This window comes from Callithrix jacchus, chromosome 10 (assembly GCF_049354715.1).
Source record: "Callithrix jacchus isolate 240 chromosome 10, calJac240_pri, whole genome shotgun sequence".
Classification (NCBI taxonomy): Eukaryota; Metazoa; Chordata; class Mammalia; order Primates; family Cebidae; genus Callithrix; species Callithrix jacchus.
This window is the reverse complement of record NC_133511.1, coordinates 131742501-131753159: the sequence shown is the minus strand read 5'-3', so window position 1 is coordinate 131753159 and position 10659 is coordinate 131742501. Positions and strand designations below refer to the sequence as shown.

Below are 10659 nucleotides of genomic sequence, written 5' to 3'. Positions count from 1 at the left end.
GTAAATCAGAGACCGTGTACTGCGTCTTGCTGGGTGGCAACTGCTGTGGGTGGAGTACTCTTAACTAGGGGAATTTTTTTTTTGGGGGGGTACATAGGAATGGGTCACACTCACAGCAAACACACTTTTTTAGAGACCATGCTGAGAAATTTCAAGAAGGGATTTAGTGTAAATTATAGAGTAACTTTGACACCAGAGAAATCGAGGACTTTATGTAACGTAGACTGGCCAGTATTTGGGGTAGTTTGGCCCCCAGAGGGGACCCTTGACAGGTCTCTTGCCTTTAAAGTAAGGCATGAGGCATGTGCTGCGAGCTAGGTCACCTTGATCAATTTCTGCACATAGACCCGTGGTTGTAGTTAGTTTTCAACCTCCAAAGTGGTTAAGAGGACAGGCAGTGACTGTTTAGTGACCAAGGGACAGACTGCTAGAAAAAATCCACCCCCGTCCTCCAAGAGACATGGACTCCCAAGGTTCTGGCAGATCTGGCAGCAGAAGAGTTTTTGATACCGAGAAGCCACAGGCTCTTGTTGACCTACTGCAAATGATTCTTCAGCCTCATAGCCCCACTCCGGCTGATCACCACCAGCTGCTTATGTGTCTTTTTAATACGGACAAGAGGCTGGGTGAAGCGGTTCGAATGTACACTCCTCTCGTTCCTGAAAGCCATGAAAGCCGATGCATGATAAGTAAGACATTAGTCAGTCAGTGTGCGGAAGACATTAGACAAAAGCTGCAGAAACAGGCAGGGTTTGCGGGCACGAATACCTCACAGTTCCTGGAGACAGCTAACCAGGTGCCTGTGAACCGAGAAGTGATGAGCCATACACAAAGTTGTAGAGAAAACCAGCGTCAGGATCGAGGAAATGCCAACTTGGTAGCTGCTGCCAGTAGAGGAGCTACCTGTCCCCCAAGTGTTGGAAAAAGGGGATTCCTAGAAAGCCCCACAGTTAACTGGAGAACAGGGTGATCCTAAGAATGAGGATCCAGATGAAAGTGGAGGGACTCTGTTCAGTCTAATGGAAAAGCCACTGGACTAAAGGAGAGGGGGGCCAGGCTCATATGCCCCCGAAGAGTCCAAGGTCTGGACGACAGCCCTGTAACCCCCATCAAAGGAAACAAAACCAATATTGTCAGAGCTACTGATGTGTCAGGAAAAGACTTTCTTGTACTTGCTGGGCTGCCCCTACCCACCCCTCCCCCCAGCAAAACTTGTGAAAATTAATGCCTGTGCCTATCCCATTCAATAGTGAGGGCACCCTGCAGCTAAGACTGCCTCAGGCAGGGGTTATCCAGGCTCTCACTGTCCCTCGGGAAGGAGGGTGGAGACCTTCCCTAACCAGGGACTGAAGACTGTTATTTCCGGTCAGGCTATCGCAGGCCTTGCGTTTGGTTAATCAGACTACAGTGACTTTGCACCCACTTGCACCCGACTTGTGCACACAGTTGGGATTGCTGCCAGTGGAGGATAGTTGGTTCACTTGATTGGACTTAAAGAATACTTCTTCAGCATTGGACTTGCCTTGGAGGATCAAAAACTATTTGCGTTTCAATGGGAAAAATCCAGACAGGTGTGACTACACCTGGACCCGGCTTCCCAGGAGCTCTGAAACTCTCTCACCATCTTTAGGGAGGCATTGGCCCATAACCTCCAAAAGTTTCCAGCTAAAGACTCAGGCTGTGTCCTGCTCCTATATGCTAATGACCTTTTATTGGGACACCCCATAGCAGTCAGGTGTGCAAAAGGAAAAGATGCCTTACTATGGCACCTGGAGGACTGTGGGCATAAAGTGTCTAAAAAAATAGCCCAGATTTGCTGACAGCAAGTGCATTATCTGGGGTTCGCCATCCAGAAGGGGGAACACAGCCTAGAAGCAAAGAGGAAGCAAGCCGTTTGCAACCTGCCAGAACCTGAGACTGAAAGGCAGGTGAGAGAGCTCCCGGGAGCCATGGGTTTTGTAAATTGTGGATTCCAAACTTCACAGTACTGGCCACACCCTTACACAAAGTGACAATGGGGGAGGGAAGAAGACAAGAAACCCTTTGACTGAGGCAAAAACTAAAAGCGAAACTTTTGTCAGCTCTGGTTTTGGGGCTATCCGATTTAACAAAGCCTCTAATGCTGTGTGTGTCAGAAGAAAAAAAAGGAAGTAAAGGAATGGTAATTAAAGATTCTAGCCTCAACTCTGGGAATAATTTTAATATCAAAGCACCCCACACAGTAGTGACTCTAATAAATACCGAAGGACTTCAGTGGTTAACAAATGCTAGGCCAGCCAAATACCTGAGCCTGCTAAAATGAAAATCTCCGCGCCATCACTGGGGGCTGTGCAACACCCTAAACTCTGCCACTTTGCCCCTGATGCCAGGAAGCCCGTGAAGTAACCCGTGTGCTGCTTCAAGATCTCATCCCTGGGTTTGGATGCCACTGTGCATCGGACCAGACAACAGACCAGCATTTGTGGTGGATTTGGTCCAGAAAACAGCAACGGCCTTGGGTATTACTCGGAAACTGCACAAAATGAACAGGACCATCAAAAATAGCTTAGGGAAAGTGTGTCAGGAAACAGGATCAAAGTGGGTGCAGGCACTTCCCTTGGTGTTACTCAAAATTAGATGCGCTCCCTCTAAGAGGACGGGATATTCCCCCATGAAGTCTTATATCATAGGCACCCTCCCATACTCTGGGTACTCCCAGGAACTCCTCGGGAGTGGGGAGAGATTGAGTTAGGATGCCAGTTACAAGCTCTAGGGAAAATTGCTTGGGATATTTCAACCTGGGTAAATGACAGATGTCCTATAAGCTTATTCTCCCCAGTTCACCCTTTCTCACCAGGTGATTGTGTGTGAATAAAGGACTGGAATGCAGCCCCCTCTGAAGCTGTGGTGGAAAGGACCTCAGACCATGATCCTGACCACTCCCACAGCCATAAAGGTAGAGGGAATCCCAGCTTGGATCCACCACAGCCCTGTGACGACAGGCAGCAGCTGAGACTTGGGAAACTACACCAGACCCTAGGCAACAACTGCAGAATCATCTTGAGAAGGACAACAAGCCTGCTCCAGCCACATCCCGGAAGCTGGCTGGTCCACGCACGGCTGAAGCATGAGGAAATTCATCGTGGGACTTGTTCTTCTTAATATTTGGACTCGTACAGTTTGAAGAACGCTCTCGGTGTGTACACCAGGTTACTAAGGTAGGATGTAAAGTTACCGCCATTCTTTTGTTCTCCAGTTATTATGAATGTACAGGGACACAGAAGGGAACCTGTTTATATAATGGTACTCTGTATAAGGTGGTGTGTAATCTGTGGGATGGACAGCCCGATGTCTGCTACGACCCATCAGAGCCCCCTACACATACGGCTTTTGAAATTAGACTCCTAACAGGGCGATGGAACAGGCCTACTAAATTAATAGCTAAAACAGAGGAGAACGGAAGCCCAAAACAGGTTACACTAAGGTTGGATGCCAGTGCAGCCATCAATGCCTATCATTCCAGTATGGGGGGGGGGGGTGGGCTGTGGTTCCCTCAGACGGGAACAAAGTTATGCAAAAGAGCACAAGTCTATCTGCCAGAGAACCTACTCGTGCAGTAATGGCATCTTTGGGTCATACGTCATCTGTGCCCCTTGGGAAAATAATACAAATAATCCCATGTTTCTTGTAAAAGGGAGAGACACCATTCCAGGGAGTAATGTCCCTTGTCTCTCAGGACATTGTAACCCAGTAGAATTAATCATCACAAACCCCCAAGACCCTAAATGGGAAAAAGGGGAGAGTGTAATGCTAAGAACTGATGGAAAGGGCTTGACCCCGGAGTCAGTGTCCAGACTCAGGGAAAAATCCAGAAACTCAGCCCAGCCACTGTACCAGCACTTTTACGGTATATTAAATAAGCCAGTGCCGGAACTTCCAAAAAAGACAAAGAACTTGTTCCTCCAATTTGCTGAAACTGTGGCCCATTCCCTCAATGTTACTTCTTGCTATGTATGTGGAGGGGCGACTGTGGGTGATGGGTGGCCATGGGAAGCCCATGAGTTAGTACCTTCTGACCCTGTCCCTGACCTGACCTCAGTTCAAAGGGTTCAAACCAACAGTTTCTGGGTTTTAAAGGTTTCAATTATCGGACAATATTGTTTGACCAGAGAAGGAACCGACTTCACTGTCTCAGTTGGAAAATTTAGCTGCATCGGGCAGCGAGCATATAATGGAACAGTGGGCACTATAACCTGGTGGAGCTCAAACTATACAGAAAAGAACCCCCTCCTAGAAATTCCAAAATTACAGGATGCTTGGAATCACCCTGGGTCCTGGAGACACCGAACAGCCAGCCCCTCCTGGGATGAACTGGATATGCCGACATACAGCATAGGTACAGCCGCCTGAAAGATGGACAGGTAGCTGTGTCATAGGCATCAAGCCTTCCTTTTTCCTATTACCTCCTAAGACAGGTGAGCTGTTAGGACATCCAGTCTACTCCTCCAGGAGAAAAGAAGTCCAAAAATAGGTAAATGGGAAAATAATAAGTGGCCACTGGAAAGAATTATTGAGTTCTATCAGCCGGCCACAGGGACAGAGAATAGCCCCTGGGGACACTGGACTCCTATCTAGATGCTAAATCAGATCATTCTGTTGCAGGCTGCCTTGGAAATACTTGTTAGTGAAATGGGCAAAGCCCTGTCCATTTTGGCCAGACAAGAAACTCAAATGAGAAATTCCATTTATCGGAACTGGTTGGCCTTAAATTATTAGCGGCAGCTGAAGGAGGAGCCTGTGACAAAAACATTCAAACTAACCGACTGCTGCCCGCACATAAACGACCAGGGTCATAACATGGGGAGAAATGCCAGATACCGTATGCGCCAAAAGTAAAAGAAATACATTTTTTAAATCATTAAGATAAAATAAGAATATAACCAATATAGCACACGTTCCTGTGCAGGTACGGCATAAATTCAACCCTAAGTTCTTGTTTAAAGGTTGGTCCTCAGCCTTGGGAGGATGAAAAACCCTCATCACAGGTATAATAACAATAGTGGGTGTTTGTTTACTACTCCCCTGCTTTCCTCCCTTGTTCCTCTAAATGGCTAAGAAATCCTTTACTGCTGTAATAGACCAGAATACCCCCATCACAAATGTTTTATATCCATCTTTATCAATCAGTTTCTTCACAGGATCTGGAAAATGAGAATGAGAGATCTCTCACTAATATTATAGAGTGGTGAGGGTCTCAAGGTGCGGGGTGAGGAAGGAGACCCAGGCATCTGGTATGGGGGAAGACTCTCCAGAAGACACAGTTTTTACTTAAACAAGATCAAACCCCCACCCCACTCCTCCATACAGAGACCAGAAACCTTTCACATGTAATTCCTAAAACTGTAGACCCAAGATCCTTTCCTATGTGATTTCTAAGACTGTAAAGCCAAGACCCTTTCATGTGTGATTTCTAAGGCTGTAACCCTAATAAGAGCCTCTCATGTGTAATATCTAGAGTGTGAGCTTATAAAAAGGCAGAGCTTCTCTTTGTTAGCTGAGCTGTGACATTTAGACAAATCATCGCCCAGCTCTCGGCCTGATAAACTTCTTCTTTCCCAGTTCAGTGTTCAAGAGGTCTGTTTCCCATGGCCGCTCCTGATACAAAATGACCTGAAGTCCCTGGCTGTGCAGAAGCAGTAGCTGTGTGGTGGCACAGTCAGGAAAACTCGGGGGCCCTGTTGACATTTTCTATTGCTGACCCATGTGCATTCTTCTGCCCTAACTCAGCACAGTGGATTCTGCTATCACTGAGTCTTACATCCTCTGAACGCTGTACAATGTCTGCTCATGGCGAATGCTCAGTAAGGTTCACTTCTTGCTGCTCTCTCATCATCAAATCATTGCTATGCACCTGGCTAGCTAAGAGTCTGGGCTCTGGTTACATTCTCAGGAGTGTTTGCAAGGTCATATTGTTATATCGAACTGAGCACAGAAAGTCAACACCAGAACAAAAGGATGCCAAATTGCAGGGTTTATTGCCGGCGACCACGGAGGACTCACGTCTCCCCAACCCGTGGCCCCGAAAGAAGAGAGACAAGACCTTTTTATACCCGCAAAACCACCTTGGGAGTGGGGGTGAGGAGTGGAGATGGGGGTGAAAGCTGTCAATCACCTCCTAGGCTGAGACGAGGGTGAGGGGGCTCCAGACGTTCCAAGGGCCAGGGGACTTTTGTCATTCTGATTGCCACCTAAGTGGTTTACAGAGGTCAGCGTAAACATTAGTTTATACATTATTTGGACAGGTGTGGGGTCCACAGATTTTTCAGTTGCTTGGCACCAGGATGGAATTATCTGGGGGTGCTTACTTTGGTAAACAAAGGCCAGCAATTCTGGCAGTTACAGATAAGAGAAAGTATGCAGCTTTTCCTCTCTTTGCATTTTGCAAGGTCATCTTAGTTTACAGAAGCTATAGCTAGCAGTCATTGTGAGGAGAATGGAAACAGCTTTGTTCTTTATAAAATGGCATTGTACTGGTTCTAACTCTAGGCCAGCTATATCACAATGTTTAGGTGTGAGCAGAGTAAAACAGAGCGAGAGATATGTTGCACACAGCTGTTGGCACTGCATACAAATGTCTTGTGCAAATGGGTAATGTGAGGAGCAGCATTTGGAGTGTGCAGGACTTAAGTGTTTGTTTGTAACATATTATTGATGCCTGTGTGCCATCCTCTGCTACTCCCAGTCTAGTAGGCAACTGCATAACATATCTGAGTCCGGCACTGAGAAAAGCAGTCTGGGTGGAGGTTACAGCGGAGTATGATCGGCATTTAGGAGATACTTGAAACTAGGAAACACCCCTAGAGAAGGGGGTTAGGGGAATTGCCCGTGTTGAGGGAGGGACAGCAAGTACAGATTATAGTAGGATGGAAAATGGAGGGGAGGTGTGATATAGCCGGCCTAGAGTTAGAACCTGTACAATGCCATTTTATAAAGAACAAAGCTGTTTCCATTCTCCTCACAGTGACTGCTAACCTTGGCTTCTGTAAACTGCTAGATCATTTGCAGGATGCAAATTGAGGTAAAGCTGCATACCTCCTCTTATCTGGAAATGCCAGAATTGCTGGCCTTTGTTTCCCAGAGTAAGCACCCCCAGATAATTCCATCCTGGCGCCAAGTAAATAAAAATCTATGGATCCCAACCCTACCCAGACGATGTATAAACGAATGTTAATCTCAGCTCTGTGAACCCCTTAAATAACAATCAGAATGTCAAATAGTCCCCTGGCCCTTGAAATGTCTGGAATCCCCTCACCCTCATCTCCGCCCAGAAGGTGATTTGAATCCACTGGCCCTCGGAATGTCTGAAGCCCCTCACCCCATCCTCTCCCCTCACCCCCAAGGTGATTTTATGGGTATAAAAGATCTTGTCTCCCTCTTTTACGGGGCCACGGGTTGGAGAGACGTGAGTCCTCCGTGGTCGCCGGCAATAAACCCTGCAATTTGGCATTTTTGTTCTGGTGTTGACTTTCTGTGCTCAGTTCGATATAACAGAGGCGAGAGGCATGAAGAAGGCAAAGGATCACAAGTGTGGGGCTGGCATCTTTGGCTGCATCATTCAGTCATGACAGCTCGGGTTTTCCAACAGACAGTGACTCATATGACATTGGCACTGTTTTTCGTTCCTGTTTTACAAGTAAGGAAACTTTTATATGTTGAACTTGTACATACAGTTCAGACACGGTGACTCATGCCCGTAATCCCATTACTTTGGGAAGCCGAGGTGAGAAGATCACTTGAGTCAGGAGTTCAAGACCAGCCTGACCAATATAGTAAAACCCTGTCTCTACTAAAAATGTAAAAATTAGTTGGGCATGATGGCAGGCATCTGTAATCCCAGCTACTGGGGAGCCTGAGGCAGGAGAATCACTTGAACCTGGGAGGTGGAGGTTGCAGTGAGCCAAGATCGCACCACTGCACACCAGCCTAAATGACATATAATATATATAGCCATATTATGGAATATTACTCAGCCATAAGGAATGAAGTTATGACATATGTTTCAGCATAGATTAACCTCAGAAACAGTATGCTAAGTGAAATAGGACAGCAAAAGAGATACATATTGTATAATTCCATTTATATAAAATACCCAGAATAGATGAATCCATAGAGACAGAAGGCAGACTAGTGGTTGTGAAGAGCTAGAAGGTAGGATAGAATGGGAGATTGACTGGTTGATGAGTTTACTCTTTCATTCTGGGATGATTAAAATGTCACAAAAAAAAGAAGAAAACTTGTAAATACAGAATATTGTCTCTTCAGGTGGGAGCGGGAGGTGTGAGCTTAAGCATACCTGCAGTAGGAAGATATCATAAGAAAAACCACCCTAAGAGAATCTTGTGTGTACAGGTTATAACCCAAAGGCTCAGCATGTGGCAGGCAAGTTGGTGGTGAATGAAGGTTGTGAGTTCTCGGGCCCCCTCTCATTGGCTCGTTGTCTCCTGTCCAGGAAGAGGAAGAAATACATTTGGTCGAGGGGACTTATCTCTAACAACAGCCTCTTGTTGATCTTCCCAGATAAGACCCCCCCTCTGCCCCCTGCCACCCTGGACCAGACCCCTCTCTACAGCTAGGAGCCAATGGCAGAAGACAAACCGAACCCAGTGAGCTGGACCAAGCGAAATATGATGCTGAGGACAACATGAAGATCATCTGCCCGGGAGACAGTGCAGTGGGCAAATCCAGCATGTTGGGAGATTAGGGAAGAAATACCAGGCCCAGAGAGGGTCTGGGCCATTAAAACAGTCCTCCACAAGCCTGGCCGACATGGCAAAACTTCATCTACTAAAAATACAAAAGTTAGCCAGGCATGGTGGTGCACGCCTATAATCCCAGCTACTGGGGAGGCTGAGGCAGGAGAATCGCTTGACCCGTGGAGGCGGAGGTTGTGGTGAGCCAAGATTGCACCACTGCACTCCAGCCTGGGCAACAGAGTGAGACTTCATCTCAAAAAAAAGGAAAGAAAAAGTCCTCCAGAGGCTGAGGAGCATGGCTTCTCAGGGCTGGTGAAGGAGCAGTCTTGGCTGGAGCCCAGACTTAACCCTGGTGCATAACACAAGGGTTCATGGGGAATAAGGGGAATCACTTGCACGGTTGTGTGTTGCAGGGACAGGGGCAGGTCGTAAGGACTGAGGAATCTGAGTGTTTCCTCTGAGCCCTGTGAGAAGGTGTGGAGCAGTTCGGGACATTGTATGTGGTGTGCGGGCGGAGGGATTGCAAGGGCAGGGAGTGGGAATGGAAAGGCAAAAGGGACTGTGCAACTGTGACAGATGATAGGTAAAGGTGGTAAAGATGCTTTCTCGGAGGGACTCTGAGATGCAGAAAACTGGGTAGAACCGACGATTTACTATAATCACCAGTTGGGGTTGGGGTTGGGATTAGGGTAGGGGTTAGCGTAGGGTTAGGATCAGAGGGTTAGAGTTAGTGGTTAGGGTTAGGGTTAGCCTTAGGGCTAGGATCACAGGGTAAGAGTTAGTAGTTAGGGTTGGGGTTAAGGATTAGGTTGGGGTTGGGTTAGGGTTACAGGTGTGAGCCATGTGAAGGAACAGCCTTTCTGGTCTGTGTTTCCCTGTGCATAACACAAGGGTAATTGCTTGTGTAGCACTGTGCTGAGATGGAAATAACAGATCTGAGAGCTTCACATGGGTGGTCTGTGTACTCTAGTGACATGAGCTGTTTTGTGATGACGGGTTGTTGTGCTTATTCCCGGGTTCCAGACTTGACCCAGAAACTGTGTGGCTGTGTTGTGAAAAGGGAAAGGGAAGCCATAGGTGGCTTCCAGGTCGTCAGCCTTAAGGTGATAACATTTGGGACAATGGCTCACGCCTGTAATCCCAGCACTTTGGGAAGCTGAGGCAGGCGGATCACCTGAGGTCAGGAGTTCGAGACCAGCCTGATCAACATAGAGAAACCCCATCTCTACTAATAATACAAAAATTAGCCCGTGTGGTGGCACATGCCTGTAATCCCAGCTACTCAGGAGGCTGAGGCACGAGAATCGCTTGAACCTGGGAGGCAGAGGTTGTGGTGAGTCGAGATTGTGCCATTTCACTCCAGCCTCCGCAACAAGAGTGAAACTCTGTCTCAAAAAAAAAAGAAAAAAGGTCTGGGACAATGGGGAGATGGATACGCCATGTGACCACCTTGCCTGTTCTGCTTACAGACTCATGGAGCGATTTCTCATGGGTGGATTGCATCCTTCAAGGTTTGAAATGCCCTTGCTCCTGTGGGTCTTCCCATGCTCGTGCATCTGTGCCCCGCTGTCCACCCCTTTGTGTTAGCTGCCCAGGAAGGAGGACTGGGTAACTGAATACACAGGTTTTGTTCTGCACAGGTTTCTTGCAGATTGACCCACATGGCACTGAAAATCAGTGCTGTGTATTTTGGAGCGGACTCATGTGTGGATTTATCTTATATTAAGAGGGCAGTAGAATGGCTAACATCGTGTACTCTGGATCAAATGCATGGATTCAAACCCCACCTCCTGCTCCTCCTTAGTAGCTCCTGACACTGGGAAAGTCATCCAAGCTCTAACCTCAAAGCATGGCTGAGCAGGTGTCATCTCATCCAGCAGAAGCAATAGCAGAGGGGATCCAGAAGCAGCGGCTCTGTTCTGCTCAG

The 10659-nt window shown here is 47.3% G+C and overlaps 1 protein-coding gene across 5 annotated transcripts in view; it reads right to left on the bottom strand.

Annotated features, from left to right (window-relative positions):
• Positions 1 to 8099: 8099 nt before the first annotated feature.
• Positions 8100 to 10659, bottom strand: part of BET1L (Bet1 golgi vesicular membrane trafficking protein like) — a 17742-nt gene continuing 15182 nt past the window's right edge. For all 5 annotated transcript variants that reach the window (XR_013523657.1, XR_004730843.3, XR_013523658.1 and 2 more), the window contains 2 exons: positions 10574 to 10659; positions 8100 to 8480 (listed from right to left, as the gene is read on the bottom strand). The exon at positions 10574 to 10659 is cut by the window's right edge. The gene's annotated coding sequence lies outside the window, so the exon portion shown is untranslated. The remainder of the gene's footprint in view (positions 8481 to 10573) is intronic.